Genomic DNA, 26,621 nt, shown 5'->3' with positions numbered 1-26,621 from the left:
GGACGTAAGCCACCTTTCATCTTCTTCCTATTGCATCTCTTCTACAATGTGAAATGCTTTTTACAATTGTGTAGGTGTACAATCTGCGGCGCTGGGCGGCTTTCGGAGAGAGAAGTGAAAAAGCTTACGGCACCTGGGATTCCCAGGCGGTCTTCCATCCAGGTACTAACCAGGCCCTGCTCTGCTTAGCTTCCGAGATCAGACGAGATCGGGCGGAACCAGAGAGGTATGGCCGTAAGCTGCTCTTTATCTTTTTCCTAATCCTTTATAATGCGTCAAAAAATTATGTCACGCCTGCCGTTGGCATCTTTGTGTGGGTTAAATAAGGGTATGCAAAGAAGGCTGTGACATCCTAAGCCGAAAATTGGATGGACTAGAGAAGACCCGCCCAGGAGTCCCAGCCAATCGGTGGATGGCCATTGCAGTCCCCGCCACCTCAAATGGCCTGACGATGGTATGGACGTAAGCCACCTTTCATCTTCTTCCTATTGCATCTCTTCTACAATGTGAAATGCTTTTTACAATTGTGTAGGTGTACAATCTGCGGCGCTGGGCGGCTTTCGGAGAGAGAAGTGAAAAAGCTTACGGCACCTGGGATTCCCAGGCGGTCTTCCATCCAGGTACTAACCAGGCCCTGCTCTGCTTAGCTTCCGAGATCAGACGAGATCGGGCGGAACCAGAGAGGTATGGCCGTAAGCTGCTTTTTACCTTTTTCCTAATCCTTTAAAACGTGTCAAAGATAATCAGAAGAGTTTCTTTTTCTAAAATTGAAGCAGTTCTTAGGATTGGCAAGAGAGGTTCCTAAAACCTGAAGGTAACTTTACTTTTCTTCACTGGCAATTCTAACATGTTGGGTTAGCACCTGTATTTCAACGGCTAAATTACAAACAAAAGTATGCCAATTGTTAAATGTTGATCAACACTAATTTAGCAACCATGAAACGGAATCATTTTTGATTATATTGTCTAAGTTCCTTATATATCCAACGTTAAAACAACACTAAACATGCATCTCTTCGACAATGTGATATACTTTTTGTAATTTGTAGGTGTACAATCTGCGGCGCTCGGCGGCTTCCAGAGAGAAGTGAAAAAGCTTACGGCACCTGGGATTCCCAGGCGGTCTTCCATCCAGGTACTAACCAGGCCCTGCTCTGCTTAGCTTCCGAGATCAGACGAGATCGGGCGGAACCAGAGAGGTATGGCCGTAAGCTGCTCTTTATCTTTTTCCTAATCCTTTATAATGCGTCAAAAAATTATGTCACGCCTGCCGTTGGCATCTTTGTGTGGGTTAAATAAGGGTATGCAAAGAAGGCTGTGACATCCTATGCCGAAAATTGGATGGACTAGAGAAGACCCGCCCAGGAGTCCCAGCCAATCGGTGGATGGCCATTGCAGTCCCCGCCACCTCAAATGGCCTGACGATGGTACGGACGTAAGCCACCTTTCATCTTCTTCCTATTGCATCTCTTCTACAATGTGAAATGCTTTTTACAATTGTGTAGGTGTACAATCTGCGGCGCTGGGCGGCTTTCGGAGAGAGAAGTGAAAAAGCTTACAGCACCTGGGATTCCCAGGCGGTCTTCCATCCAGGTACTAACCAGGCCCTGCTCTGCTTAGCTTCCGAGATCAGACGAGATCGGGCGGAACCAGAGAGGTATGGCCGTAAGCTGCTTTTTACCTTTTTCCTAATCCTTTAAAACGTGTCAAAGATAATCAGAAGAGTTTCTTTTTCTAAAATTGAAGCAGTTCTTAGGATTGGCAAGAGAGGTTCCTAAAACCTGAAGGTAACTTTACTTTTCTTCACTGGCAATTCTAACATGTTGGGTTAGCACCTGTATTTCAACGGCTAAATTACAAACAAAAGTATGCCAATTGTTAAATGTTGATCAACACTAATTTAGCAATCATGAAACGGAATCATTTTTGATGATATTGTCTAAGTTCCTTATATATCCAACGTTAAAACAACACTAAACATGCATCTCTTCGACAATGTGATATACTTTTTGTAATTTGTAGGTGTACAATCTGCGGCGCTCGGCGGCTTCCAGAGAGAAGTGAAAAAGCTTACGGCACCTGGGATTCCCAGGCGGTCTTCCATCCAGGTACTAACCAGGCCCTGCTCTGCTTAGCTTCCGAGATCAGACGAGATCGGGCGGAACCAGAGAGGTATGGCCGTAAGCTGCTTTTTATCTTTTTCCTAATCCTTTATAATGCGTCAAAAAATTATGTCACGCCTGCCGTTGGCATCTTTGTGTGGGTTAAATAAGGGTATGCAAAGAAGGCTGTGACATCCTATGCCGAAAATTGGATGGACTAGAGAAGACCCGCCCAGGAGTCCCAGCCAATCGGTGGATGGCCATTGCAGTCCCCGCCACCTCAAATGGCCTGACGATGGTATGGACGTAAGCCACCTTTCATCTTCTTCCTATTGCATCTCTTCTACAATGTGAAATGCTTTTTACAATTGTGTAGGTGTACAATCTGCGGCGCTGGGCGGCTTTCGGAGAGAGAAGTGAAAAAGCTTACGGCACCTGGGATTCCCAGGCGGTCTTCCATCCAGGTACTAACCAGGCCCTGCTCTGCTTAGCTTCCGAGATCAGACGAGATCGGGCGGAACCAGAGAGGTATGGCCGTAAGCTGCTCTTTATCTTTTTCCTAATCCTTTATAATGCGTCAAAAAATTATGTCACGCCTGCCGTTGGCATCTTTGTGTGGGTTAAATAAGGGTATGCAAAGAAGGCTGTGACATCCTAAGCCGAAAATTGGATGGACTAGAGAAGACCCGCCCAGGAGTCCCAGCCAATCGGTGGATGGCCATTGCAGTCCCCGCCACCTCAAATGGCCTGACGATGGTATGGACGTAAGCCACCTTTCATCTTCTTCCTATTGCATCTCTTCTACAATGTGAAATGCTTTTTACAATTGTGTAGGTGTACAATCTGCGGCGCTGGGCGGCTTTCGGAGAGAGAAGTGAAAAAGCTTACGGCACCTGGGATTCCCAGGCGGTCTTCCATCCAGGTACTAACCAGGCCCTGCTCTGCTTAGCTTCCGAGATCAGACGAGATCGGGCGGAACCAGAGAGGTATGGCCGTAAGCTGCTTTTTACCTTTTTCCTAATCCTTTAAAACGTGTCAAAGATAATCAGAAGAGTTTCTTTTTCTAAAATTGAAGCAGTTCTTAGGATTGGCAAGAGAGGTTCCTAAAACCTGAAGGTAACTTTACTTTTCTTCACTGGCAATTCTAACATGTTGGGTTAGCACCTGTATTTCAACGGCTAAATTACAAACAAAAGTATGCCAATTGTTAAATGTTGATCAACACTAATTTAGCAACCATGAAACGGAATCATTTTTGATTATATTGTCTAAGTTCCTTATATATCCAACGTTAAAACAACACTAAACATGCATCTCTTCGACAATGTGATATACTTTTTGTAATTTGTAGGTGTACAATCTGCGGCGCTCGGCGGCTTCCAGAGAGAAGTGAAAAAGCTTACGGCACCTGGGATTCCCAGGCGGTCTTCCATCCAGGTACTAACCAGGCCCTGCTCTGCTTAGCTTCCGAGATCAGACGAGATCGGGCGGAACCAGAGAGGTATGGCCGTAAGCTGCTCTTTATCTTTTTCCTAATCCTTTATAATGCGTCAAAAAATTATGTCACGCCTGCCGTTGGCATCTTTGTGTGGGTTAAATAAGGGTATGCAAAGAAGGCTGTGACATCCTATGCCGAAAATTGGATGGACTAGAGAAGACCCGCCCAGGAGTCCCAGCCAATCGGTGGATGGCCATTGCAGTCCCCGCCACCTCAAATGGCCTGACGATGGTACGGACGTAAGCCACCTTTCATCTTCTTCCTATTGCATCTCTTCTACAATGTGAAATGCTTTTTACAATTGTGTAGGTGTACAATCTGCGGCGCTGGGCGGCTTTCGGAGAGAGAAGTGAAAAAGCTTACGGCACCTGGGATTCCCAGGCGGTCTTCCATCCAGGTACTAACCAGGCCCTGCTCTGCTTAGCTTCCGAGATCAGACGAGATCGGGCGGAACCAGAGAGGTATGGCCGTAAGCTTTTTTTTTATCTTTTTCCTAATCCTTTAAAACGTGTCAAAGATAATCAGAAGAGTTTGTTTTTCTAAAATTGAAGCAGTTCTTAGGATTGGCAAGAGAGGTTCCTAAAACCTGAAGGTAACTTTACTTTTCTTCACTGGCAATTCTAACATGTTGGGTTAGCACCTGTATTTGAACGGCTAAATTACAAACAAAAGTATGCCAATTGTTAAATGTTGATCAACACTAATTTAGCAACCATGAAACGGAATCATTTTTGATGATATTGTCTAAGTTCCTTATATATCCAACGTTAAAACAACACTAAACATGCATCTCTTCGACAATGTGATATACTTTTTGTAATTTGTAGGTGTACAATCTGCGGCGCTCGGCGGCTTCCAGAGAGAAGTGAAAAAGCTTACGGCACCTGGGATTCCCAGGCGGTCTTCCATCCAGGTACTAACCAGGCCCTGCTCTGCTTAGCTTCCGAGATCAGACGAGATCGGGCGGAACCAGAGAGGTATGGCCGTAAGCTGCTCTTTATCTTTTTCCTAATCCTTTATAATGCGTCAAAAAATTATGTCACGCCTGCCGTTGGCATCTTTGTGTGGGTTAAATAAGGGTATGCAAAGAAGGCTGTGACATCCTATGCCGAAAATTGGATGGACTAGAGAAGACCCGCCCAGGAGTCCCAGCCAATCGGTGGATGGCCATTGCAGTCCCCGCCACCTCAAATGGCCTGACGATGGTACGGACGTAAGCCACCTTTCATCTTCTTCCTATTGCATCTCTTCTACAATGTGAAATGCTTTTTACAATTGTGTAGGTGTACAATCTGCGGCGCTGGGCGGCTTTCGGAGAGAGAAGTGAAAAAGCTTACGGCACCTGGGATTCCCAGGCGGTCTTCCATCCAGGTACTAACCAGGCCCTGCTCTGCTTAGCTTCCGAGATCAGACGAGATCGGGCGGAACCAGAGAGGTATGGCCGTAAGCTGCTTTTTATCTTTTTCCTAATCCTTTATAATGCGTCAAAAAATTATGTCACGCCTGCCGTTGGCATCTTTGTGTGGGTTAAATAAGGGTATGCAAAGAAGGCTGTGACATCCTATGCCGAAAATTGGATGGACTAGAGAAGACCCGCCCAGGAGTCCCAGCCAATCGGTGGATGGCCATTGCAGTCCCCGCCACCTCAAATGGCCTGACGATGGTATGGACGTAAGCCACCTTTCATCTTCTTCCTATTGCATCTCTTCTACAATGTGAAATGCTTTTTACAATTGTGTAGGTGTACAATCTGCGGCGCTGGGCGGCTTTCGGAGAGAGAAGTGAAAAAGCTTACGGCACCTGGGATTCCCAGGCGGTCTTCCATCCAGGTACTAACCAGGCCCTGCTCTGCTTAGCTTCCGAGATCAGACGAGATCGGGCGGAACCAGAGAGGTATGGCCGTAAGCTGGTTTTTACCTTTTTCCTAATCCTTTAAAACGTGTCAAAGATAATCAGAAGAGTTTCTTTTTCTAAAATTGAAGCAGTTCTTAGGATTGGCAAGAGAGGTTCCTAAAACCTGAAGGTAACTTTACTTTTCTTCACTGGCAATTCTAACATGTTGGGTTAGCACCTGTATTTCAACGGCTAAATTACAAACAAAAGTATGCCAATTGTTAAATGTTGATCAACACTAATTTAGCAACCATGAAACGGAATCAATTTTGATGATATTGTCTAAGTTCCTTATATATCCAACGTTAAAACAACACTAAACATGCATCTCTTCGACAATGTGATATACTTTTTGTAATTTGTAGGTGTACAATCTGCGGCGCTCGGCGGCTTCCAGAGAGAAGTGAAAAAGCTTACGGCACCTGGGATTCCCAGGCGGTCTTCCATCCAGGTACTAACCAGGCCCTGCTCTGCTTAGCTTCCGAGATCAGACGAGATCGGGCGGAACCAGAGAGGTATGGCCGTAAGCTGCTTTTTATCTTTTTCCTAATCCTTTAAAACGTGTCAAAGATAATCAGAAGAGCTCCTTTTTCTAAAATTGAAGCAGTTCTTAGGATTGGCAAGAGAAGTTCCTAAAACCTGAAGGTAACTTTACTTTTCTTCACTGGCAATTCTAACATGTTGGGTTAGCACCTGTATTTCAACGGCTAAATTACAAACAAAAGTATGCCAATTGTTAAATGTTGATCAACACTAATTTAGCAACCATGAAACGGAATCATTTTTGATGATATTGTCTAAGTTCCTTATATATCCAACGTTAAAACAACACTAAACATGCATCTCTTCGACAATGTGATATACTTTTTGTAATTTGTAGGTGTACAATCCGCGGCGCTCGGCGGCTTCCGGAGAGAAGTGAAAAAGCTTACGGCACCTGGGATTCCCAGGCGGTCTTCCATCCAGGTACTAACCAGGCCCTGCTCTGCTTAGCTTCCGAGATCAGACGAGATCGGGCGGAACCAGAGAGGTATGGCCGTAAGCTGCTCTTTATCTTTTTCCTAATCCTTTATAATGCGTCAAAAAATTATGTCACGCCTGCCGTTGGCATCTTTGTGTGGGTTAAATAAGGGTATGCAAAGAAGGCTGTGACATCCTATGCCGAAAATTGGATGGACTAGAGAAGACCCGCCCAGGAGTCCCAGCCAATCGGTGGATGGCCATTGCAGTCCCCGCCAACTCAAATGGCCTGACGATGGTATGGACGTAAGCCACCTTTCATCTTCTTCCTATTGCATCTCTTCTACAATGTGAAATGCTTTTTACAATTGTGTAGGTGTACAATCTGCGGCGCTGGGCGGCTTTCGGAGAGAGAAGTGAAAAAGCTTACGGCACCTGGGATTCCCAGGCGGTCTTCCATCCAGGTACTAACCAGGCCCTGCTCTGCTTAGCTTCCGCGATCAGACGAGATCGGGCGGAACCAGAGAGGTATGGCCGTAAGCTGCTTTTTACCTTTTTCCTAATCCTTTAAAACGTGTCAAAGATAATCAGAAGAGTTTCTTTTTCTAAAATTGAAGCAGTTCTTAGGATTGGCAAGAGAGGTTCCTAAAACCTGAAGGTAACTTTACTTTTCTTCACTGGCAATTCTAACATGTTGGGTTAGCACCTGTATTTCAACGGCTAAATTACAAACAAAAGTATGCCAATTGTTAAATGTTGATCAACACTAATTTAGCAACCATGAAACGGAATCATTTTTGATTATATTGTCTAAGTTCCTTATATATCCAACGTTAAAACAACACTAAACATGCATCTCTTCGACAATGTGATATACTTTTTGTAATTTGTAGGTGTACAATCTGCGGCGCTCGGCGGCTTCCAGAGAGAAGTGAAAAAGCTTACGGCACCTGGGATTCCCAGGCGGTCTTCCATCCAGGTACTAACCAGGCCCTGCTCTGCTTAGCTTCCGAGATCAGACGAGATCGGGCGGAACCAGAGAGGTATGGCCGTAAGCTGCTTTTTACCTTTTTCCTAATCCTTTAAAACGTGTCAAAGATAATCAGAAGAGTTTCTTTTTCTAAAATTGAAGCAGTTCTTAGGATTGGCAAGAGAGGTTCCTAAAACCTGAAGGTAACTTTACTTTTCTTCACTGGCAATTCTAACATGTTGGGTTAGCACCTGTATTTCAACGGCTAAATTACAAACAAAAGTATGCCAATTGTTAAATGTTGATCAACACTAATTTAGCAACCATGAAACGGAATCATTTTTGATTATATTGTCTAAGTTCCTTATATATCCAACGTTAAAACAACACTAAACATGCATCTCTTCGACAATGTGATATACTTTTTGTAATTTGTAGGTGTACAATCTGCGGCGCTCGGCGGCTTCCAGAGAGAAGTGAAAAAGCTTACGGCACCTGGGATTCCCAGGCGGTCTTCCATCCAGGTACTAACCAGGCCCTGCTCTGCTTAGCTTCCGAGATCAGACGAGATCGGGCGGAACCAGAGAGGTATGGCCGTAAGCTGCTCTTTATCTTTTTCCTAATCCTTTATAATGCGTCAAAAAATTATGTCACGCCTGCCGTTGGCATCTTTGTGTGGGTTAAATAAGGGTATGCAAAGAAGGCTGTGACATCCTATGCCGAAAATTGGATGGACTAGAGAAGACCCGCCCAGGAGTCCCAGCCAATCGGTGGATGGCCATTGCAGTCCCCGCCACCTCAAATGGCCTGACGATGGTATGGACGTAAGCCACCTTTCATCTTCTTCCTATTGCATCTCTTCTACAATGTGAAATGCTTTTTACAATTGTGTAGGTGTACAATCTGCGGCGCTGGGCGGCTTTCGGAGAGAGAAGTGAAAAAGCTTACGGCACCTGGGATTCCCAGGCGGTCTTCCATCCAGGTACTAACCAGGCCCTGCTCTGCTTAGCTTCCGAGATCAGACGAGATCGGGCGGAACCAGAGAGGTATGGCCGTAAGCTGCTCTTTATCTTTTTCCTAATCCTTTATAATGCGTCAAAAAATTATGTCACGCCTGCCGTTGGCATCTTTGTGTGGGTTAAATAAGGGTATGCAAAGAAGGCTGTGACATCCTAAGCCGAAAATTGGATGGACTAGAGAAGACCCGCCCAGGAGTCCCAGCCAATCGGTGGATGGCCATTGCAGTCCCCGCCACCTCAAATGGCCTGACGATGGTATGGACGTAAGCCACCTTTCATCTTCTTCCTATTGCATCTCTTCTACAATGTGAAATGCTTTTTACAATTGTGTAGGTGTACAATCTGCGGCGCTGGGCGGCTTTCGGAGAGAGAAGTGAAAAAGCTTACGGCACCTGGGATTCCCAGGCGGTCTTCCATCCAGGTACTAACCAGGCCCTGCTCTGCTTAGCTTCCGAGATCAGACGAGATCGGGCGGAACCAGAGAGGTATGGCCGTAAGCTGCTTTTTACCTTTTTCCTAATCCTTTAAAACGTGTCAAAGATAATCAGAAGAGTTTCTTTTTCTAAAATTGAAGCAGTTCTTAGGATTGGCAAGAGAGGTTCCTAAAACCTGAAGGTAACTTTACTTTTCTTCACTGGCAATTCTAACATGTTGGGTTAGCACCTGTATTTCAACGGCTAAATTACAAACAAAAGTATGCCAATTGTTAAATGTGGATCAACACTAATTTAGCAACCATGAAACGGAATCATTTTTGATTATATTGTCTAAGTTCCTTATATATCCAACGTTAAAACAACACTAAACATGCATCTCTTCGACAATGTGATATACTTTTTGTAATTTGTAGGTGTACAATCTGCGGCGCTCGGCGGCTTCCAGAGAGAAGTGAAAAAGCTTACGGCACCTGGGATTCCCAGGCGGTCTTCCATCCAGGTACTAACCAGGCCCTGCTCTGCTTAGCTTCCGAGATCAGACGAGATCGGGCGGAACCAGAGAGGTATGGCCGTAAGCTGCTCTTTATCTTTTTCCTAATCCTTTATAATGCGTCAAAAAATTATGTCACGCCTGCCGTTGGCATCTTTGTGTGGGTTAAATAAGGGTATGCAAAGAAGGCTGTGACATCCTATGCCGAAAATTGGATGGACTAGAGAAGACCCGCCCAGGAGTCCCAGCCAATCGGTGGATGGCCATTGCAGTCCCCGCCACCTCAAATGGCCTGACGATGGTACGGACGTAAGCCACCTTTCATCTTCTTCCTATTGCATCTCTTCTACAATGTGAAATGCTTTTTACAATTGTGTAGGTGTACAATCTGCGGCGCTGGGCGGCTTTCGGAGAGAGAAGTGAAAAAGCTTACGGCACCTGGGATTCCCAGGCGGTCTTCCATCCAGGTACTAACCAGGCCCTGCTCTGCTTAGCTTCCGAGATCAGACGAGATCGGGCGGAACCAGAGAGGTATGGCCGTAAGCTGCTTTTTATCTTTTTCCTAATCCTTTAAAACGTGTCAAAGATAATCAGAAGAGTTTGTTTTTCTAAAATTGAAGCAGTTCTTAGGATTGGCAAGAGAGGTTCCTAAAACCTGAAGGTAACTTTACTTTTCTTCACTGGCAATTCTAACATGTTGGGTTAGCACCTGTATTTGAACGGCTAAATTACAAACAAAAGTATGCCAATTGTTAAATGTTGATCAACACTAATTTAGCAACCATGAAACGGAATCATTTTTGATGATATTGTCTAAGTTCCTTATATATCCAACGTTAAAACAACACTAAACATGCATCTCTTCGACAATGTGATATACTTTTTGTAATTTGTAGGTGTACAATCTGCGGCGCTCGGCGGCTTCCAGAGAGAAGTGAAAAAGCTTACGGCACCTGGGATTCCCAGGCGGTCTTCCATCCAGGTACTAACCAGGCCCTGCTCTGCTTAGCTTCCGAGATCAGACGAGATCGGGCGGAACCAGAGAGGTATGGCCGTAAGCTGCTTTTTATCTTTTTCCTAATCCTTTATAATGCGTCAAAAAATTATGTCACGCCTGCCGTTGGCATCTTTGTGTGGGTTAAATAAGGGTATGCAAAGAAGGCTGTGACATCCTATGCCGAAAATTGGATGGACTAGAGAAGACCCGCCCAGGAGTCCCAGCCAATCGGTGGATGGCCATTGCAGTCCCCGCCACCTCAAATGGCCTGACGATGGTATGGACGTAAGCCACCTTTCATCATCTTCCTATTGCATCTCTTCTACAATGTGAAATGCTTTTTACAATTGTGTAGGTGTACAATCTGCGGCGCTGGGCGGCTTTCGGAGAGAGAAGTGAAAAAGCTTACGGCACCTGGGATTCCCAGGCGGTCTTCCATCCAGGTACTAACCAGGCCCTGCTCTGCTTAGCTTCCGAGATCAGACGAGATCGGGCGGAACCAGAGAGGTATGGCCGTAAGCTGCTCTTTATCTTTTTCCTAATCCTTTATAATGCGTCAAAAAATTATGTCACGCCTGCCGTTGGCATCTTTGTGTGGGTTAAATAAGGGTATGCAAAGAAGGCTGTGACATCCTAAGCCGAAAATTGGATGGACTAGAGAAGACCCGCCCAGGAGTCCCAGCCAATCGGTGGATGGCCATTGCAGTCCCCGCCACCTCAAATGGCCTGACGATGGTATGGACGTAAGCCACCTTTCATCTTCTTCCTATTGCATCTCTTCTACAATGTGAAATGCTTTTTACAATTGTGTAGGTGTACAATCTGCGGCGCTGGGCGGCTTTCGGAGAGAGAAGTGAAAAAGCTTACGGCACCTGGGATTCCCAGGCGGTCTTCCATCCAGGTACTAACCAGGCCCTGCTCTGCTTAGCTTCCGAGATCAGACGAGATCGGGCGGAACCAGAGAGGTATGGCCGTAAGCTGCTTTTTACCTTTTTCCTAATCCTTTAAAACGTGTCAAAGATAATCAGAAGAGTTTCTTTTTCTAAAATTGAAGCAGTTCTTAGGATTGGCAAGAGAGGTTCCTAAAACCTGAAGGTAACTTTACTTTTCTTCACTGGCAATTCTAACATGTTGGGTTAGCACCTGTATTTCAACGGCTAAATTACAAACAAAAGTATGCCAATTGTTAAATGTTGATCAACACTAATTTAGCAACCATGAAACGGAATCATTTTTGATGATATTGTCTAAGTTCCTTATATATCCAACGTTAAAACAACACTAAACATGCATCTCTTCGACAATGTGATATACTTTTTGTAATTTGTAGGTGTACAATCTGCGGCGCTCGGCGGCTTCCAGAGAGAAGTGAAAAAGCTTACGGCACCTGGGATTCCCAGGCGGTCTTCCATCCAGGTACTAACCAGGCCCTGCTCTGCTTAGCTTCCGAGATCAGACGAGATCGGGCGGAACCAGAGAGGTATGGCCGTAAGCTGCTTTTTATCTTTTTCCTAATCCTTTATAATGCGTCAAAAAATTATGTCACGCCTGCCGTTGGCATCTTTGTGTGGGTTAAATAAGGGTATGCAAAGAAGGCTGTGACATCCTATGCCGAAAATTGGATGGACTAGAGAAGACCCGCCCAGGAGTCCCAGCCAATCGGTGGATGGCCATTGCAGTCCCCGCCACCTCAAATGGCCTGACGATGGTATGGACGTAAGCCACCTTTCATCTTCTTCCTATTGCATCTCTTCTACAATGTGAAATGCTTTTTACAATTGTGTAGGTGTACAATCTGCGGCGCTGGGCGGCTTTCGGAGAGAGAAGTGAAAAAGCTTACGGCACCTGGGATTCCCAGGCGGTCTTCCATCCAGGTACTAACCAGGCCCTGCTCTGCTTAGCTTCCGAGATCAGACGAGATCGGGCGGAACCAGAGAGGTATGGCCGTAAGCTGCTCTTTATCTTTTTCCTAATCCTTTATAATGCGTCAAAAAATTATGTCACGCCTGCCGTTGGCATCTTTGTGTGGGTTAAATAAGGGTATGCAAAGAAGGCTGTGACATCCTAAGCCGAAAATTGGATGGACTAGAGAAGACCCGCCCAGGAGTCCCAGCCAATCGGTGGATGGCCATTGCAGTCCCCGCCACCTCAAATGGCCTGACGATGGTATGGACGTAAGCCACCTTTCATCTTCTTCCTATTGCATCTCTTCTACAATGTGAAATGCTTTTTACAATTGTGTAGGTGTACAATCTGCGGCGCTGGGCGGCTTTCGGAGAGAGAAGTGAAAAAGCTTACGGCACCTGGGATTCCCAGGCGGTCTTCCATCCAGGTACTAACCAGGCCCTGCTCTGCTTAGCTTCCGAGATCAGACGAGATCGGGCGGAACCAGAGAGGTATGGCCGTAAGCTGCTTTTTACCTTTTTCCTAATCCTTTAAAACGTGTCAAAGATAATCAGAAGAGTTTCTTTTTCTAAAATTGAAGCAGTTCTTAGGATTGGCAAGAGAGGTTCCTAAAACCTGAAGGTAACTTTACTTTTCTTCACTGGCAATTCTAACATGTTGGGTTAGCACCTGTATTTCAACGGCTAAATTACAAACAAAAGTATGCCAATTGTTAAATGTTGATCAACACTAATTTAGCAACCATGAAACGGAATCATTTTTGATTATATTGTCTACGTTCCTTATATATCCAACGTTAAAACAACACTAAACATGCATCTCTTCGACAATGTGATATACTTTTTGTAATTTGTAGGTGTACAATCTGCGGCGCTCGGCGGCTTCCAGAGAGAAGTGAAAAAGCTTACGGCACCTGGGATTCCCAGGCGGTCTTCCATCCAGGTACTAACCAGGCCCTGCTCTGCTTAGCTTCCGAGATCAGACGAGATCGGGCGGAACCAGAGAGGTATGGCCGTAAGCTGCTCTTTATCTTTTTCCTAATCCTTTATAATGCGTCAAAAAATTATGTCACGCCTGCCGTTGGCATCTTTGTGTGGGTTAAATAAGGGTATGCAAAGAAGGCTGTGACATCCTATGCCGAAAATTGGATGGACTAGAGAAGACCCGCCCAGGAGTCCCAGCCAATCGGTGGATGGCCATTGCAGTCCCCGCCACCTCAAATGGCCTGACGATGGTACGGACGTAAGCCACCTTTCATCTTCTTCCTATTGCATCTCTTCTACAATGTGAAATGCTTTTTACAATTGTGTAGGTGTACAATCTGCGGCGCTGGGCGGCTTTCGGAGAGAGAAGTGAAAAAGCTTACGGCACCTGGGATTCCCAGGCGGTCTTCCATCCAGGTACTAACCAGGCCCTGCTCTGCTTAGCTTCCGAGATCAGACGAGATCGGGCGGAACCAGAGAGGTATGGCCGTAAGCTGCTTTTTATCTTTTTCCTAATCCTTTAAAACGTGTCAAAGATAATCAGAAGAGTTTGTTTTTCTAAAATTGAAGCAGTTCTTAGGATTGGCAAGAGAGGTTCCTAAAACCTGAAGGTAACTTTACTTTTCTTCACTGGCAATTCTAACATGTTGGGTTAGCACCTGTATTTGAACGGCTAAATTACAAACAAAAGTATGCCAATTGTTAAATGTTGATCAACACTAATTTAGCAACCATGAAACGGAATCATTTTTGATGATATTGTCTAAGTTCCTTATATATCCAACGTTAAAACAACACTAAACATGCATCTCTTCGACAATGTGATATACTTTTTGTAATTTGTAGGTGTACAATCTGCGGGGCTCGGCGGCTTCCAGAGAGAAGTGAAAAAGCTTACGGCACCTGGGATTCCCAGGCGGTCTTCCATCCAGGTACTAACCAGGCCCTGCTCTGCTTAGCTTCCGAGATCAGACGAGATCGGGCGGAACCAGAGAGGTATGGCCGTAAGCTGCTCTTTATCTTTTTCCTAATCCTTTATAATGCGTCAAAAAATTATGTCACGCCTGCCGTTGGCATCTTTGTGTGGGTTAAATAAGGGTATGCAAAGAAGGCTGTGACATCCTATGCCGAAAATTGGATGGACTAGAGAAGACCCGCCCAGGAGTCCCAGCCAATCGGTGGATGGCCATTGCAGTCCCCGCCACCTCAAATGGCCTGACGATGGTACGGACGTAAGCCACCTTTCATCTTCTTCCTATTGCATCTCTTCTACAATGTGAAATGCTTTTTACAATTGTGTAGGTGTACAATCTGCGGCGCTGGGCGGCTTTCGGAGAGAGAAGTGAAAAAGCTTACGGCACCTGGGATTCCCAGGCGGTCTTCCATCCAGGTACTAACCAGGCCCTGCTCTGCTTAGCTTCCGAGATCAGACGAGATCGGGCGGAACCAGAGAGGTATGGCCGTAAGCTGCTTTTTATCTTTTTCCTAATCCTTTAAAACGTGTCAAAGATAATCAGAAGAGTTTGTTTTTCTAAAATTGAAGCAGTTCTTAGGATTGGCAAGAGAGGTTCCTAAAACCTGAAGGTAACTTTACTTTTCTTCACTGGCAATTCTAACATGTTGGGTTAGCACCTGTATTTGAACGGCTAAATTACAAACAAAAGTATGCCAATTGTTAAATGTTGATCAACACTAATTTAGCAACCATAAAACGGAATCAATTTTGATGATACTGTCTAAGTTCCTTATATATCCAACGTTAAAACAACACTAAACATGCATCTCTTCGACAATGTGATATACTTTTTGTAATTTGTAGGTGTACAATCTGCGGCGCTCGGCGGCTTCCAGAGAGAAGTGAAAAAGCTTACGGCACCTGGGATTCCCAGGCGGTCTTCCATCCAGGTACTAACCAGGCCCTGCTCTGCTTAGCTTCCGAGATCAGACGAGATCGGGCGGAACCAGAGAGGTATGGCCGTAAGCTGCTCTTTATCTTTTTCCTAATCCTTTATAATGCGTCAAAAAATTATGTCACGCCTGCCGTTGGCATCTTTGTGTGGGTTAAATAAGGGTATGCAAAGAAGGCTGTGACATCCTATGCCGAAAATTGGATGGACTAGAGAAGACCCGCCCAGGAGTCCCAGCCAATCGGTGGATGGCCATTGCAGTCCCCGCCACCTCAAATGGCCTGACGATGGTATGGACGTAAGCCACCTTTCATCTTCTTCCTATTGCATCTCTTCTACAATGTGAAATGCTTTTTACAATTGTGTAGGTGTACAATCTGCGGCGCTGGGCGGCTTTCGGAGAGAGAAGTGAAAAAGCTTACGGCACCTGGGATTCCCAGGCGGTCTTCCATCCAGGTACTAACCAGGCCCTGCTCTGCTTAGCTTCCGAGATCAGACGAGATCGGGCGGAACCAGAGAGGTATGGCCGTAAGCTGCTCTTTATCTTTTTCCTAATCCTTTATAATGCGTCAAAAAATTATGTCACGCCTGCCGTTGGCATCTTTGTGTGGGTTAAATAAGGGTATGCAAAGAAGGCTGTGACATCCTAAGCCGAAAATTGGATGGACTAGAGAAGACCCGCCCAGGAGTCCCAGCCAATCGGTGGATGGCCATTGCAGTCCCCGCCACCTCAAATGGCCTGACGATGGTATGGACGTAAGCCACCTTTCATCTTCTTCCTATTGCATCTCTTCTACAATGTGAAATGCTTTTTACAATTGTGTAGGTGTACAATCTGCGGCGCTGGGCGGCTTTCGGAGAGAGAAGTGAAAAAGCTTACGGCACCTGGGATTCCCAGGCGGTCTTCCATCCAGGTACTAACCAGGCCCTGCTCTGCTTAGCTTCCGAGATCAGACGAGATCGGGCGGAACCAGAGAGGTATGGCCGTAAGCTGCTTTTTACCTTTTTCCTAATCCTTTAAAACGTGTCAAAGATAATCAGAAGAGTTTCTTTTTCTAAAATTGAAGCAGTTCTTAGGATTGGCAAGAGAGGTTCCTAAAACCTGAAGGTAACTTTACTTTTCTTCACTGGCAATTCTAACATGTTGGGTTAGCACCTGTATTTCAACGGCTAAATTACAAACAAAAGTATGCCAATTGTTAAATGTGGATCAACACTAATTTAGCAACCATGAAACGGAATCATTTTTGATTATATTGTCTAAGTTCCTTATATATCCAACGTTAAAACAACACTAAACATGCATCTCTTCGACAATGTGATATACTTTTTGTAATTTGTAGGTGTACAATCTGCGGCGCTCGGCGGCTTCCAGAGAGAAGTGAAAAAGCTTACGGCACCTGGGATTCCCAGGCGGTCTTCCATCCAGGTACTAACCAGGCCCTGCTCTGCTTAGCTTCCGAGATCAGACGAGATCGGGCGGAACCAGAGAGGTATGGCCGTAAGCTGCTCTTTATCTTTTTCCTAATCCTTTATAATGCGTCAAAAAATTATGTCACGCCTGCCGTTGGCATCTTTGTGTGGGTTAAATAAGGGTATGCAAAGAAGGCTGTGACATCCTATGCCGAAAATTGGATGGACTAGAGAAGACCCGCCCAGGAGTCCCAGCCAATCGGTGGATGGCCATTGCAGTCCCCGCCACCTCAAATGGCCTGACGATGGTACGGACGTAAGCCACCTTTCATCTTCTTCCTATTGCATCTCTTCTACAATGTGAAATGCTTTTTACAATTGTGTAGGTGTACAATCTGCGGCGCTGGGCGGCTTTCGGAGAGAGAAGTGAAAAAGCTTACGGCACCTGGGATTCCCAGGCGGTCTTCCATCCAGGTACTAACCAGGCCCTGCTCTGCTTAGCTTCCGAGATCAGACGAGATCGGGCGGAACCAGAGAGGTATGGCCGTAAGCTGCTTTTTATCTTTTTCCTAATCCTTTAAAACGTGTCAAAGATAATCAGAAGAGTTTGTTTTTCTAAAATTGAAGCAGTTCTTAGGATTGGCAAGAGAGGTTCCTAAAACCTGAAGGTAACTTTACTTTTCTTCACTGGCAATTCTAACATGTTGGGTTAGCACCTGTATTTGAACGGCTAAATTACAAACAAAAGTATGCCAATTGTTAAATGTTGATCAACACTAATTTAGCAACCATGAAACGGAATCATTTTTGATGATATTGTCTAAGTTCCTTATATATCCAACGTTAAAACAACACTAAACATGCATCTCTTCGACAATGTGATATACTTTTTGTAATTTGTAGGTGTACAATCTGCGGCGCTCGGCGGCTTCCAGAGAGAAGTGAAAAAGCTTACGGCACCTGGGATTCCCAGGCGGTCTTCCATCCAGGTACTAACCAGGCCCTGCTCTGCTTAGCTTCCGAGATCAGACGAGATCGGGCGGAACCAGAGAGGTATGGCCGTAAGCTGCTTTTTATCTTTTTCCTAATCCTTTATAATGCGTCAAAAAATTATGTCACGCCTGCCGTTGGCATCTTTGTGTGGGTTAAATAAGGGTATGCAAAGAAGGCTGTGACATCCTATGCCGAAAATTGGATGGACTAGAGAAGACCCGCCCAGGAGTCCCAGCCAATCGGTGGATGGCCATTGCAGTCCCCGCCACCTCAAATGGCCTGACGATGGTATGGACGTAAGCCACCTTTCATCATCTTCCTATTGCATCTCTTCTACAATGTGAAATGCTTTTTACAATTGTGTAGGTGTACAATCTGCGGCGCTGGGCGGCTTTCGGAGAGAGAAGTGAAAAAGCTTACGGCACCTGGGATTCCCAGGCGGTCTTCCATCCAGGTACTAACCAGGCCCTGCTCTGCTTAGCTTCCGAGATCAGACGAGATCGGGCGGAACCAGAGAGGTATGGCCGTAAGCTGCTCTTTATCTTTTTCCTAATCCTTTATAATGCGTCAAAAAATTATGTCACGCCTGCCGTTGGCATCTTTGTGTGGGTTAAATAAGGGTATGCAAAGAAGGCTGTGACATCCTAAGCCGAAAATTGGATGGACTAGAGAAGACCCGCCCAGGAGTCCCAGCCAATCGGTGGATGGCCATTGCAGTCCCCGCCACCTCAAATGGCCTGACGATGGTATGGACGTAAGCCACCTTTCATCTTCTTCCTATTGCATCTCTTCTACAATGTGAAATGCTTTTTACAATTGTGTAGGTGTACAATCTGCGGCGCTGGGCGGCTTTCGGAGAGAGAAGTGAAAAAGCTTACGGCACCTGGGATTCCCAGGCGGTCTTCCATCCAGGTACTAACCAGGCCCTGCTCTGCTTAGCTTCCGAGATCAGACGAGATCGGGCGGAACCAGAGAGGTATGGCCGTAAGCTGCTTTTTACCTTTTTCCTAATCCTTTAAAACGTGTCAAAGATAATCAGAAGAGTTTCTTTTTCTAAAATTGAAGCAGTTCTTAGGATTGGCAAGAGAGGTTCCTAAAACCTGAAGGTAACTTTACTTTTCTTCACTGGCAATTCTAACATGTTGGGTTAGCACCTGTATTTCAACGGCTAAATTACAAACAAAAGTATGCCAATTGTTAAATGTTGATCAACACTAATTTAGCAACCATGAAACGGAATCATTTTTGATGATATTGTCTAAGTTCCTTATATATCCAACGTTAAAACAACACTAAACATGCATCTCTTCGACAATGTGATATACTTTTTGTAATTTGTAGGTGTACAATCTGCGGCGCTCGGCGGCTTCCAGAGAGAAGTGAAAAAGCTTACGGCACCTGGGATTCCCAGGCGGTCTTCCATCCAGGTACTAACCAGGCCCTGCTCTGCTTAGCTTCCGAGATCAGACGAGATCGGGCGGAACCAGAGAGGTATGGCCGTAAGCTGCTTTTTATCTTTTTCCTAATCCTTTATAATGCGTCAAAAAATTATGTCACGCCTGCCGTTGGCATCTTTGTGTGGGTTAAATAAGGGTATGCAAAGAAGGCTGTGACATCCTATGCCGAAAATTGGATGGACTAGAGAAGACCCGCCCAGGAGTCCCAGCCAATCGGTGGATGGCCATTGCAGTCCCCGCCACCTCAAATGGCCTGACGATGGTATGGACGTAAGCCACCTTTCATCTTCTTCCTATTGCATCTCTTCTACAATGTGAAATGCTTTTTACAATTGTGTAGGTGTACAATCTGCGGCGCTGGGCGGCTTTCGGAGAGAGAAGTGAAAAAGCTTACGGCACCTGGGATTCCCAGGCGGTCTTCCATCCAGGTACTAACCAGGCCCTGCTCTGCTTAGCTTCCGAGATCAGACGAGATCGGGCGGAACCAGAGAGGTATGGCCGTAAGCTGCTCTTTATCTTTTTCCTAATCCTTTATAATGCGTCAAAAAATTATGTCACGCCTGCCGTTGGCATCTTTGTGTGGGTTAAATAAGGGTATGCAAAGAAGGCTGTGACATCCTAAGCCGAAAATTGGATGGACTAGAGAAGACCCGCCCAGGAGTCCCAGCCAATCGGTGGATGGCCATTGCAGTCCCCGCCACCTCAAATGGCCTGACGATGGTATGGACGTAAGCCACCTTTCATCTTCTTCCTATTGCATCTCTTCTACAATGTGAAATGCTTTTTACAATTGTGTAGGTGTACAATCTGCGGCGCTGGGCGGCTTTCGGAGAGAGAAGTGAAAAAGCTTACGGCACCTGGGATTCCCAGGCGGTCTTCCATCCAGGTACTAACCAGGCCCTGCTCTGCTTAGCTTCCGAGATCAGACGAGATCGGGCGGAACCAGAGAGGTATGGCCGTAAGCTGCTTTTTACCTTTTTCCTAATCCTTTAAAACGTGTCAAAGATAATCAGAAGAGTTTCTTTTTCTAAAATTGAAGCAGTTCTTAGGATTGGCAAGAGAGGTTCCTAAAACCTGAAGGTAACTTTACTTTTCTTCACTGGCAATTCTAACATGTTGGGTTAGCACCTGTATTTCAACGGCTAAATTACAAACAAAAGTATGCCAATTGTTAAATGTTGATCAACACTAATTTAGCAACCATGAAACGGAATCATTTTTGATTATATTGTCTAAGTTCCTTATATATCCAACGTTAAAACAACACTAAACATGCATCTCTTCGACAATGTGATATACTTTTTGTAATTTGTAGGTGTACAATCTGCGGCGCTCGGCGGCTTCCAGAGAGAAGTGAAAAAGCTTACGGCACCTGGGATTCCCAGGCGGTCTTCCATCCAGGTACTAACCAGGCCCTGCTCTGCTTAGCTTCCGAGATCAGACGAGATCGGGCGGAACCAGAGAGGTATGGCCGTAAGCTGCTCTTTATCTTTTTCCTAATCCTTTATAATGCGTCAAAAAATTATGTCACGCCTGCCGTTGGCATCTTTGTGTGGGTTAAATAAGGGTATGCAAAGAAGGCTGTGACATCCTATGCCGAAAATTGGATGGACTAGAGAAGACCCGCCCAGGAGTCCCAGCCAATCGGTGGATGGCCATTGCAGTCCCCGCCACCTCAAATGGCCTGACGATGGTACGGACGTAAGCCACCTTTCATCTTCTTCCTATTGCATCTCTTCTACAATGTGAAATGCTTTTTACAATTGTGTAGGTGTACAATCTGCGGCGCTGGGCGGCTTTCGGAGAGAGAAGTGAAAAAGCTTACGGCACCTGGGATTCCCAGGCGGTCTTCCATCCAGGTACTAACCAGGCCCTGCTCTGCTTAGCTTCCGAGATCAGACGAGATCGGGCGGAACCAGAGAGGTATGGCCGTAAGCTGCTTTTTATCTTTTTCCTAATCCTTTAAAACGTGTCAAAGATAATCAGAAGAGTTTGTTTTTCTAAAATTGAAGCAGTTCTTAGGATTGGCAAGAGAGGTTCCTAAAACCTGAAGGTAACTTTACTTTTCTTCACTGGCAATTCTAACATGTTGGGTTAGCACCTGTATTTGAACGGCTAAATTACAAACAAAAGTATGCCAATTGTTAAATGTTGATCAACACTAATTTAGCAACCATGAAACGGAATCATTTTTGATGATATTGTCTAAGTTCCTTATATATCCAACGTTAAAACAACACTAAACATGCATCTCTTCGACAATGTGATATACTTTTTGTAATTTGTAGGTGTACAATCTGCGGCGCTCGGCGGCTTCCAGAGAGAAGTGAAAAAGCTTACGGCACCTGGGATTCCCAGGCGGTCTTCCATCCAGGTACTAACCAGGCCCTGCTCTGCTTAGCTTCCGAGATCAGACGAGATCGGGCGGAACCAGAGAGGTATGGCCGTAAGCTGCTCTTTATCTTTTTCCTAATCCTTTATAATGCGTCAAAAAATTATGTCACGCCTGCCGTTGGCATCTTTGTGTGGGTTAAATAAGGGTATGCAAAGAAGGCTGTGACATCCTATGCCGAAAATTGGATGGACTAGAGAAGACCCGCCCAGGAGTCCCAGCCAATCGGTGGATGGCCATTGCAGTCCCCGCCACCTCAAATGGCCTGACGATGGTACGGACGTAAGCCACCTTTCATCTTCTTCCTATTGCATCTCTTCTACAATGTGAAATGCTTTTTACAATTGTGTAGGTGTACAATCTGCGGCGCTGGGCGGCTTTCGGAGAGAGAAGTGAAAAAGCTTACGGCACCTGGGATTCCCAGGCGGTCTTCCATCCAGGTACTAACCAGGCCCTGCTCTGCTTAGCTTCCGAGATCAGACGAGATCGGGCGGAACCAGAGAGGTATGGCCGTAAGCTGCTTTTTACCTTTTTCCTAATCCTTTAAAACGTGTCAAAGATAATCAGAAGAGTTTCTTTTTCTAAAATTGAAGCAGTTCTTAGGATTGGCAAGAGAGGTTCCTAAAACCTGAAGGTAACTTTACTTTTCTTCACTGGCAATTCTAACATGTTGGGTTAGCACCTGTATTTCAACGGCTAAATTACAAACAAAAGTATGCCAATTGTTAAATGTTGATCAACACTAATTTAGCAACCATGAAACGGAATCATTTTTGATTATATTGTCTAAGTTCCTTATATATCCAACGTTAAAACAACACTAAACATGCATCTCTTCGACAATGTGATATACTTTTTGTAATTTGTAGGTGTACAATCTGCGGCGCTCGGCGGCTTCCAGAGAGAAGTGAAAAAGCTTACGGCACCTGGGATTCCCAGGCGGTCTTCCATCCAGGTACTAACCAGGCCCTGCTCTGCTTAGCTTCCGAGATCAGACGAGATCGGGCGGAACCAGAGAGGTATGGCCGTAAGCTGCTCTTTATCTTTTTCCTAATCCTTTATAATGCGTCAAAAAATTATGTCACGCCTGCCGTTGGCATCTTTGTGTGGGTTAAATAAGGGTATGCAAAGAAGGCTGTGACATCCTATGCCGAAAATTGGATGGACTAGAGAAGACCCGCCCAGGAGTCCCAGCCAATCGGTGGATGGCCATTGCAGTCCCCGCCACCTCAAATGGCCTGACGATGGTACGGACGTAAGCCACCTTTCATCTTCTTCCTATTGCATCTCTTCTACAATGTGAAATGCTTTTTACAATTGTGTAGGTGTACAATCTGCGGCGCTGGGCGGCTTTCGGAGAGAGAAGTGAAAAAGCTTACGGCACCTGGGATTCCCAGGCGGTCTTCCATCCAGGTACTAACCAGGCCCTGCTCTGCTTAGCTTCCGAGATCAGACGAGATCGGGCGGAACCAGAGAGGTATGGCCGTAAGCTGCTTTTTATCTTTTTCCTAATCCTTTAAAACGTGTCAAAGATAATCAGAAGAGTTTGTTTTTCTAAAATTGAAGCAGTTCTTAGGATTGGCAAGAGAGGTTCCTAAAACCTGAAGGTAACTTTACTTTTCTTCACTGGCAATTCTAACATGTTGGGTTAGCACCTGTATTTGAACGGCTAAATTACAAACAAAAGTATGCCAATTGTTAAATGTTGATCAACACTAATTTAGCAACCATGAAACGGAATCATTTTTGATGATATTGTCTAAGTTCCTTATATATCCAACGTTAAAACAACACTAAACATGCATCTCTTCGACAATGTGATATACTTTTTGTAATTTGTAGGTGTACAATCTGCGGCGCTCGGCGGCTTCCAGAGAGAAGTGAAAAAGCTTACGGCACCTGGGATTCCCAGGCGGTCTTCCATCCAGGTACTAACCAGGCCCTGCTCTGCTTAGCTTCCGAGATCAGACGAGATCGGGCGGAACCAGAGAGGTATGGCCGTAAGCTGCTCTTTATCTTTTTCCTAATCCTTTATAATGCGTCAAAAAATTATGTCACGCCTGCCGTTGGCATCTTTGTGTGGGTTAAATAAGGGTATGCAAAGAAGGCTGTGACATCCTATGCCGAAAATTGGATGGACTAGAGAAGACCCGCCCAGGAGTCCCAGCCAATCGGTGGATGGCCATTGCAGTCCCCGCCACCTCAAATGGCCTGACGATGGTACGGACGTAAGCCACCTTTCATCTTCTTCCTATTGCATCTCTTCTACAATGTGAAATGCTTTTTACAATTGTGTAGGTGTACAATCTGCGGCGCTGGGCGGCTTTCGGAGAGAGAAGTGAAAAAGCTTACGGCACCTGGGATTCCCAGGCGGTCTTCCATCCAGGTACTAACCAGGCCCTGCTCTGCTTAGCTTCCGAGATCAGACGAGATCGGGCGGAACCAGAGAGGTATGGCCGTAAGCTGCTTTTTACCTTTTTCCTAATCCTTTAAAACGTGTCAAAGATAATCAGAAGAGTTTCTTTTTCTAAAATTGAAGCAGTTCTTAGGATTGGCAAGAGAGGTTCCTAAAACCTGAAGGTAACTTTACTTTTCTTCACTGGCAATTCTAACATGTTGGGTTAGCACCTGTATTTCAACGGCTAAATTACAAACAAAAGTATGCCAATTGTTAAATGTTGATCAACACTAATTTAGCAATCATGAAACGGAATCATTTTTGATGATATTGTCTAAGTTCCTTATATATCCAACGTTAAAACAACACTAAACATGCATCTCTTCGACAATGTGATATACTTTTTGTAATTTGTAGGTGTACAATCTGCGGCGCTCGGCGGCTTCCAGAGAGAAGTGAAAAAGCTTACGGCACCTGGGATTCCCAGGCGGTCTTCCATCCAGGTACTAACCAGGCCCTGCTCTGCTTAGCTTCCGAGATCAGACGAGATCGGGCGGAACCAGAGAGGTATGGCCGTAAGCTGCTTTTTATCTTTTTCCTAATCCTTTATAATGCGTCAAAAAATTATGTCACGCCTGCCGTTGGCATCTTTGTGTGGGTTAAATAAGGGTATGCAAAGAAGGCTGTGACATCCTATGCCGAAAATTGGATGGACTAGAGAAGACCCGCCCAGGAGTCCCAGCCAATCGGTGGATGGCCATTGCAGTCCCCGCCACCTCAAATGGCCTGACGATGGTATGGACGTAAGCCACCTTTCATCTTCTTCCTATTGCATCTCTTCTACAATGTGAAATGCTTTTTACAATTGTGTAGGTGTACAATCTGCGGCGCTGGGCGGCTTTCGGAGAGAGAAGTGAAAAAGCTTACGGCACCTGGGATTCCCAGGCGGTCTTCCATCCAGGTACTAACCAGGCCCTGCTCTGCTTAGCTTCCGAGATCAGACGAGATCGGGCGGAACCAGAGAGGTATGGCCGTAAGCTGCTTTTTACCTTTTTCCTAATCCTTTAAAACGTGTCAAAGATAATCAGAAGAGTTTCTTTTTCTAAAATTGAAGCAGTTCTTAGGATTGGCAAGAGAGGTTCCTAAAACCTGAAGGTAACTTTACTTTTCTTCACTGGCAATTCTAACATGTTGGGTTAGCACCTGTATTTCAACGGCTAAATTACAAACAAAAGTATGCCAATTGTTAAATGTTGATCAACACTAATTTAGCAATCATGAAACGGAATCATTTTTGATGATATTGTCTAAGTTCCTTATATATCCAACGTTAAAACAACACTAAACATGCATCTCTTCGACAATGTGATATACTTTTTGTAATTTGTAGGTGTACAATCTGCGGCGCTCGGCGGCTTCCAGAGAGAAGTGAAAAAGCTTACGGCACCTGGGATTCCCAGGCGGTCTTCCATCCAGGTACTAACCAGGCCCTGCTCTGCTTAGCTTCCGAGATCAGACGAGATCGGGCGGAACCAGAGAGGTATGGCCGTAAGCTGCTTTTTATCTTTTTCCTAATCCTTTATAATGCGTCAAAAAATTATGTCACGCCTGCCGTTGGCATCTTTGTGTGGGTTAAATAAGGGTATGCAAAGAAGGCTGTGACATCCTATGCCGAAAATTGGATGGACTAGAGAAGACCCGCCCAGGAGTCCCAGCCAATCGGTGGATGGCCATTGCAGTCCCCGCCACCTCAAATGGCCTGACGATGGTATGGACGTAAGCCACCTTTCATCTTCTTCCTATTGCATCTCTTCTACAATGTGAAATGCTTTTTACAATTGTGTAGGTGTACAATCTGCGGCGCTGGGCGGCTTTCGGAGAGAGAAGTGAAAAAGCTTACGGCACCTGGGATTCCCAGGCGGTCTTCCATCCAGGTACTAACCAGGCCCTGCTCTGCTTAGCTTCCGAGATCAGACGAGATCGGGCGGAACCAGAGAGGTATGGCCGTAAGCTGCTCTTTATCTTTTTCCTAATCCTTTATAATGCGTCAAAAAATTATGTCACGCCTGCCGTTGGCATCTTTGTGTGGGTTAAATAAGGGTATGCAAAGAAGGCTGTGACATCCTATGCCGAAAATTGGATGGACTAGAGAAGACCCGCCCAGGAGTCCCAGCCAATCGGTGGATGGCCATTGCAGTCCCCGCCACCTCAAATGGCCTGACGATGGTACGGACGTAAGCCACCTTTCATCTTCTTCCTATTGCATCTCTTCTACAATGTGAAATGCTTTTTACAATTGTGTAGGTGTACAATCTGCGGCGCTGGGCGGCTTTCGGAGAGAGAAGTGAAAAAGCTTACGGCACCTGGGATTCCCAGGCGGTCTTCCATCCAGGTACTAACCAGGCCCTGCTCTGCTTAGCTTCCGAGATCAGACGAGATCGGGCGGAACCAGAGAGGTATGGCCGTAAGCTGCTTTTTACCTTTTTCCTAATCCTTTAAAACGTGTCAAAGATAATCAGAAGAGTTTCTTTTTCTAAAATTGAAGCAGTTCTTAGGATTGGCAAGAGAGGTTCCTAAAACCTGAAGGTAACTTTACTTTTCTTCACTGGCAATTCTAACATGTTGGGTTAGCACCTGTATTTCAACGGCTAAATTACAAACAAAAGTATGCCAATTGTTAAATGTTGATCAACACTAATTTAGCAACCATGAAACGGAATCATTTTTGATTATATTGTCTAAGTTCCTTATATATCCAACGTTAAAACAACACTAAACATGCATCTCTTCGACAATGTGATATACTT

At 45.3% G+C, this 26,621-nt stretch overlaps 55 non-coding genes across 55 annotated transcripts; all 55 read right to left on the bottom strand.

Moving 5' to 3' along the window:
• Positions 1 to 121: 121 nt before the first annotated feature.
• On the bottom strand, positions 122 to 240 carry LOC134117522 (5S ribosomal RNA). Its single transcript, XR_009949078.1, has one exon. It is a non-coding gene; the product is annotated as a 5S ribosomal RNA (ribosomal RNA).
• Positions 241 to 579: 339 nt separating this feature from the next.
• LOC134117521 (5S ribosomal RNA) lies at positions 580 to 698 on the bottom strand. The gene has a single exon (XR_009949077.1). It is a non-coding gene; the product is annotated as a 5S ribosomal RNA (ribosomal RNA).
• Positions 699 to 1,094: 396 nt separating this feature from the next.
• On the bottom strand, positions 1,095 to 1,213 carry LOC134117520 (5S ribosomal RNA). The gene has a single exon (XR_009949076.1). It is a non-coding gene; the product is annotated as a 5S ribosomal RNA (ribosomal RNA).
• Positions 1,214 to 1,552: 339 nt separating this feature from the next.
• LOC134118627 (5S ribosomal RNA) lies at positions 1,553 to 1,671 on the bottom strand. The gene has a single exon (XR_009950187.1). It is a non-coding gene; the product is annotated as a 5S ribosomal RNA (ribosomal RNA).
• Positions 1,672 to 2,067: 396 nt separating this feature from the next.
• On the bottom strand, positions 2,068 to 2,186 carry LOC134117519 (5S ribosomal RNA). Its single transcript, XR_009949075.1, has one exon. It is a non-coding gene; the product is annotated as a 5S ribosomal RNA (ribosomal RNA).
• Positions 2,187 to 2,525: 339 nt separating this feature from the next.
• Positions 2,526 to 2,644, bottom strand: LOC134117518 (5S ribosomal RNA). Its single transcript, XR_009949074.1, has one exon. It is a non-coding gene; the product is annotated as a 5S ribosomal RNA (ribosomal RNA).
• Positions 2,645 to 2,983: 339 nt separating this feature from the next.
• Positions 2,984 to 3,102, bottom strand: LOC134117517 (5S ribosomal RNA). The gene has a single exon (XR_009949073.1). It is a non-coding gene; the product is annotated as a 5S ribosomal RNA (ribosomal RNA).
• A 396-nt stretch (positions 3,103 to 3,498) lies between these two features.
• Positions 3,499 to 3,617, bottom strand: LOC134117516 (5S ribosomal RNA). The gene has a single exon (XR_009949072.1). It is a non-coding gene; the product is annotated as a 5S ribosomal RNA (ribosomal RNA).
• Positions 3,618 to 3,956: 339 nt separating this feature from the next.
• On the bottom strand, positions 3,957 to 4,075 carry LOC134117514 (5S ribosomal RNA). Its single transcript, XR_009949070.1, has one exon. It is a non-coding gene; the product is annotated as a 5S ribosomal RNA (ribosomal RNA).
• Positions 4,076 to 4,472: 397 nt separating this feature from the next.
• On the bottom strand, positions 4,473 to 4,591 carry LOC134117513 (5S ribosomal RNA). The gene has a single exon (XR_009949069.1). It is a non-coding gene; the product is annotated as a 5S ribosomal RNA (ribosomal RNA).
• A 339-nt stretch (positions 4,592 to 4,930) lies between these two features.
• LOC134117512 (5S ribosomal RNA) lies at positions 4,931 to 5,049 on the bottom strand. The gene has a single exon (XR_009949068.1). It is a non-coding gene; the product is annotated as a 5S ribosomal RNA (ribosomal RNA).
• Positions 5,050 to 5,388: 339 nt separating this feature from the next.
• Positions 5,389 to 5,507, bottom strand: LOC134117511 (5S ribosomal RNA). The gene has a single exon (XR_009949067.1). It is a non-coding gene; the product is annotated as a 5S ribosomal RNA (ribosomal RNA).
• Positions 5,508 to 5,903: 396 nt separating this feature from the next.
• Positions 5,904 to 6,022, bottom strand: LOC134117510 (5S ribosomal RNA). Its single transcript, XR_009949066.1, has one exon. It is a non-coding gene; the product is annotated as a 5S ribosomal RNA (ribosomal RNA).
• Positions 6,023 to 6,418: 396 nt separating this feature from the next.
• On the bottom strand, positions 6,419 to 6,537 carry LOC134117509 (5S ribosomal RNA). Its single transcript, XR_009949065.1, has one exon. It is a non-coding gene; the product is annotated as a 5S ribosomal RNA (ribosomal RNA).
• Positions 6,538 to 6,876: 339 nt separating this feature from the next.
• LOC134119101 (5S ribosomal RNA) lies at positions 6,877 to 6,995 on the bottom strand. The gene has a single exon (XR_009950663.1). It is a non-coding gene; the product is annotated as a 5S ribosomal RNA (ribosomal RNA).
• A 396-nt stretch (positions 6,996 to 7,391) lies between these two features.
• Positions 7,392 to 7,510, bottom strand: LOC134117508 (5S ribosomal RNA). The gene has a single exon (XR_009949064.1). It is a non-coding gene; the product is annotated as a 5S ribosomal RNA (ribosomal RNA).
• A 396-nt stretch (positions 7,511 to 7,906) lies between these two features.
• On the bottom strand, positions 7,907 to 8,025 carry LOC134117507 (5S ribosomal RNA). Its single transcript, XR_009949063.1, has one exon. It is a non-coding gene; the product is annotated as a 5S ribosomal RNA (ribosomal RNA).
• Positions 8,026 to 8,364: 339 nt separating this feature from the next.
• On the bottom strand, positions 8,365 to 8,483 carry LOC134117506 (5S ribosomal RNA). Its single transcript, XR_009949062.1, has one exon. It is a non-coding gene; the product is annotated as a 5S ribosomal RNA (ribosomal RNA).
• Positions 8,484 to 8,822: 339 nt separating this feature from the next.
• On the bottom strand, positions 8,823 to 8,941 carry LOC134117505 (5S ribosomal RNA). The gene has a single exon (XR_009949061.1). It is a non-coding gene; the product is annotated as a 5S ribosomal RNA (ribosomal RNA).
• Positions 8,942 to 9,337: 396 nt separating this feature from the next.
• On the bottom strand, positions 9,338 to 9,456 carry LOC134117503 (5S ribosomal RNA). The gene has a single exon (XR_009949059.1). It is a non-coding gene; the product is annotated as a 5S ribosomal RNA (ribosomal RNA).
• A 339-nt stretch (positions 9,457 to 9,795) lies between these two features.
• Positions 9,796 to 9,914, bottom strand: LOC134117502 (5S ribosomal RNA). The gene has a single exon (XR_009949058.1). It is a non-coding gene; the product is annotated as a 5S ribosomal RNA (ribosomal RNA).
• Positions 9,915 to 10,310: 396 nt separating this feature from the next.
• Positions 10,311 to 10,429, bottom strand: LOC134117501 (5S ribosomal RNA). The gene has a single exon (XR_009949057.1). It is a non-coding gene; the product is annotated as a 5S ribosomal RNA (ribosomal RNA).
• A 339-nt stretch (positions 10,430 to 10,768) lies between these two features.
• LOC134117500 (5S ribosomal RNA) lies at positions 10,769 to 10,887 on the bottom strand. Its single transcript, XR_009949056.1, has one exon. It is a non-coding gene; the product is annotated as a 5S ribosomal RNA (ribosomal RNA).
• A 339-nt stretch (positions 10,888 to 11,226) lies between these two features.
• LOC134117499 (5S ribosomal RNA) lies at positions 11,227 to 11,345 on the bottom strand. Its single transcript, XR_009949055.1, has one exon. It is a non-coding gene; the product is annotated as a 5S ribosomal RNA (ribosomal RNA).
• A 396-nt stretch (positions 11,346 to 11,741) lies between these two features.
• Positions 11,742 to 11,860, bottom strand: LOC134117498 (5S ribosomal RNA). The gene has a single exon (XR_009949054.1). It is a non-coding gene; the product is annotated as a 5S ribosomal RNA (ribosomal RNA).
• Positions 11,861 to 12,199: 339 nt separating this feature from the next.
• Positions 12,200 to 12,318, bottom strand: LOC134117497 (5S ribosomal RNA). Its single transcript, XR_009949053.1, has one exon. It is a non-coding gene; the product is annotated as a 5S ribosomal RNA (ribosomal RNA).
• Positions 12,319 to 12,657: 339 nt separating this feature from the next.
• Positions 12,658 to 12,776, bottom strand: LOC134117496 (5S ribosomal RNA). Its single transcript, XR_009949052.1, has one exon. It is a non-coding gene; the product is annotated as a 5S ribosomal RNA (ribosomal RNA).
• Positions 12,777 to 13,172: 396 nt separating this feature from the next.
• Positions 13,173 to 13,291, bottom strand: LOC134117495 (5S ribosomal RNA). The gene has a single exon (XR_009949051.1). It is a non-coding gene; the product is annotated as a 5S ribosomal RNA (ribosomal RNA).
• Positions 13,292 to 13,630: 339 nt separating this feature from the next.
• Positions 13,631 to 13,749, bottom strand: LOC134117494 (5S ribosomal RNA). Its single transcript, XR_009949050.1, has one exon. It is a non-coding gene; the product is annotated as a 5S ribosomal RNA (ribosomal RNA).
• Positions 13,750 to 14,145: 396 nt separating this feature from the next.
• On the bottom strand, positions 14,146 to 14,264 carry LOC134117492 (5S ribosomal RNA). The gene has a single exon (XR_009949048.1). It is a non-coding gene; the product is annotated as a 5S ribosomal RNA (ribosomal RNA).
• A 339-nt stretch (positions 14,265 to 14,603) lies between these two features.
• Positions 14,604 to 14,722, bottom strand: LOC134117491 (5S ribosomal RNA). The gene has a single exon (XR_009949047.1). It is a non-coding gene; the product is annotated as a 5S ribosomal RNA (ribosomal RNA).
• Positions 14,723 to 15,118: 396 nt separating this feature from the next.
• On the bottom strand, positions 15,119 to 15,237 carry LOC134117490 (5S ribosomal RNA). The gene has a single exon (XR_009949046.1). It is a non-coding gene; the product is annotated as a 5S ribosomal RNA (ribosomal RNA).
• Positions 15,238 to 15,576: 339 nt separating this feature from the next.
• On the bottom strand, positions 15,577 to 15,695 carry LOC134117489 (5S ribosomal RNA). The gene has a single exon (XR_009949045.1). It is a non-coding gene; the product is annotated as a 5S ribosomal RNA (ribosomal RNA).
• Positions 15,696 to 16,034: 339 nt separating this feature from the next.
• Positions 16,035 to 16,153, bottom strand: LOC134117488 (5S ribosomal RNA). The gene has a single exon (XR_009949044.1). It is a non-coding gene; the product is annotated as a 5S ribosomal RNA (ribosomal RNA).
• Positions 16,154 to 16,549: 396 nt separating this feature from the next.
• On the bottom strand, positions 16,550 to 16,668 carry LOC134117487 (5S ribosomal RNA). The gene has a single exon (XR_009949043.1). It is a non-coding gene; the product is annotated as a 5S ribosomal RNA (ribosomal RNA).
• Positions 16,669 to 17,007: 339 nt separating this feature from the next.
• Positions 17,008 to 17,126, bottom strand: LOC134117486 (5S ribosomal RNA). Its single transcript, XR_009949042.1, has one exon. It is a non-coding gene; the product is annotated as a 5S ribosomal RNA (ribosomal RNA).
• Positions 17,127 to 17,522: 396 nt separating this feature from the next.
• On the bottom strand, positions 17,523 to 17,641 carry LOC134117485 (5S ribosomal RNA). Its single transcript, XR_009949041.1, has one exon. It is a non-coding gene; the product is annotated as a 5S ribosomal RNA (ribosomal RNA).
• Positions 17,642 to 17,980: 339 nt separating this feature from the next.
• LOC134117484 (5S ribosomal RNA) lies at positions 17,981 to 18,099 on the bottom strand. Its single transcript, XR_009949040.1, has one exon. It is a non-coding gene; the product is annotated as a 5S ribosomal RNA (ribosomal RNA).
• A 339-nt stretch (positions 18,100 to 18,438) lies between these two features.
• Positions 18,439 to 18,557, bottom strand: LOC134117483 (5S ribosomal RNA). Its single transcript, XR_009949039.1, has one exon. It is a non-coding gene; the product is annotated as a 5S ribosomal RNA (ribosomal RNA).
• Positions 18,558 to 18,953: 396 nt separating this feature from the next.
• On the bottom strand, positions 18,954 to 19,072 carry LOC134117481 (5S ribosomal RNA). Its single transcript, XR_009949037.1, has one exon. It is a non-coding gene; the product is annotated as a 5S ribosomal RNA (ribosomal RNA).
• Positions 19,073 to 19,411: 339 nt separating this feature from the next.
• Positions 19,412 to 19,530, bottom strand: LOC134117480 (5S ribosomal RNA). Its single transcript, XR_009949036.1, has one exon. It is a non-coding gene; the product is annotated as a 5S ribosomal RNA (ribosomal RNA).
• Positions 19,531 to 19,869: 339 nt separating this feature from the next.
• LOC134117479 (5S ribosomal RNA) lies at positions 19,870 to 19,988 on the bottom strand. The gene has a single exon (XR_009949035.1). It is a non-coding gene; the product is annotated as a 5S ribosomal RNA (ribosomal RNA).
• Positions 19,989 to 20,384: 396 nt separating this feature from the next.
• On the bottom strand, positions 20,385 to 20,503 carry LOC134117478 (5S ribosomal RNA). Its single transcript, XR_009949034.1, has one exon. It is a non-coding gene; the product is annotated as a 5S ribosomal RNA (ribosomal RNA).
• Positions 20,504 to 20,842: 339 nt separating this feature from the next.
• Positions 20,843 to 20,961, bottom strand: LOC134117477 (5S ribosomal RNA). The gene has a single exon (XR_009949033.1). It is a non-coding gene; the product is annotated as a 5S ribosomal RNA (ribosomal RNA).
• Positions 20,962 to 21,357: 396 nt separating this feature from the next.
• LOC134117475 (5S ribosomal RNA) lies at positions 21,358 to 21,476 on the bottom strand. Its single transcript, XR_009949031.1, has one exon. It is a non-coding gene; the product is annotated as a 5S ribosomal RNA (ribosomal RNA).
• Positions 21,477 to 21,815: 339 nt separating this feature from the next.
• LOC134117474 (5S ribosomal RNA) lies at positions 21,816 to 21,934 on the bottom strand. The gene has a single exon (XR_009949030.1). It is a non-coding gene; the product is annotated as a 5S ribosomal RNA (ribosomal RNA).
• A 396-nt stretch (positions 21,935 to 22,330) lies between these two features.
• LOC134117473 (5S ribosomal RNA) lies at positions 22,331 to 22,449 on the bottom strand. Its single transcript, XR_009949029.1, has one exon. It is a non-coding gene; the product is annotated as a 5S ribosomal RNA (ribosomal RNA).
• Positions 22,450 to 22,788: 339 nt separating this feature from the next.
• Positions 22,789 to 22,907, bottom strand: LOC134117472 (5S ribosomal RNA). The gene has a single exon (XR_009949028.1). It is a non-coding gene; the product is annotated as a 5S ribosomal RNA (ribosomal RNA).
• A 396-nt stretch (positions 22,908 to 23,303) lies between these two features.
• On the bottom strand, positions 23,304 to 23,422 carry LOC134117471 (5S ribosomal RNA). Its single transcript, XR_009949027.1, has one exon. It is a non-coding gene; the product is annotated as a 5S ribosomal RNA (ribosomal RNA).
• Positions 23,423 to 23,761: 339 nt separating this feature from the next.
• On the bottom strand, positions 23,762 to 23,880 carry LOC134117469 (5S ribosomal RNA). Its single transcript, XR_009949025.1, has one exon. It is a non-coding gene; the product is annotated as a 5S ribosomal RNA (ribosomal RNA).
• Positions 23,881 to 24,276: 396 nt separating this feature from the next.
• On the bottom strand, positions 24,277 to 24,395 carry LOC134117468 (5S ribosomal RNA). The gene has a single exon (XR_009949024.1). It is a non-coding gene; the product is annotated as a 5S ribosomal RNA (ribosomal RNA).
• A 339-nt stretch (positions 24,396 to 24,734) lies between these two features.
• LOC134117467 (5S ribosomal RNA) lies at positions 24,735 to 24,853 on the bottom strand. Its single transcript, XR_009949023.1, has one exon. It is a non-coding gene; the product is annotated as a 5S ribosomal RNA (ribosomal RNA).
• Positions 24,854 to 25,249: 396 nt separating this feature from the next.
• On the bottom strand, positions 25,250 to 25,368 carry LOC134117466 (5S ribosomal RNA). The gene has a single exon (XR_009949022.1). It is a non-coding gene; the product is annotated as a 5S ribosomal RNA (ribosomal RNA).
• Positions 25,369 to 25,707: 339 nt separating this feature from the next.
• LOC134117465 (5S ribosomal RNA) lies at positions 25,708 to 25,826 on the bottom strand. Its single transcript, XR_009949021.1, has one exon. It is a non-coding gene; the product is annotated as a 5S ribosomal RNA (ribosomal RNA).
• A 339-nt stretch (positions 25,827 to 26,165) lies between these two features.
• LOC134117464 (5S ribosomal RNA) lies at positions 26,166 to 26,284 on the bottom strand. Its single transcript, XR_009949020.1, has one exon. It is a non-coding gene; the product is annotated as a 5S ribosomal RNA (ribosomal RNA).
• Positions 26,285 to 26,621: the final 337 nt, after the last annotated feature.

The sequence above is a fragment of the Pungitius pungitius genome, unplaced genomic scaffold (genome assembly GCF_949316345.1).
Source record: "Pungitius pungitius unplaced genomic scaffold, fPunPun2.1 scaffold_24, whole genome shotgun sequence".
In the NCBI taxonomy this organism is placed as follows: Eukaryota; Metazoa; Chordata; class Actinopteri; order Perciformes; family Gasterosteidae; genus Pungitius; species Pungitius pungitius.
The sequence above is the reverse complement of the archived record's forward strand: the minus strand, read 5'-3'. Positions and strand labels throughout refer to the sequence as shown.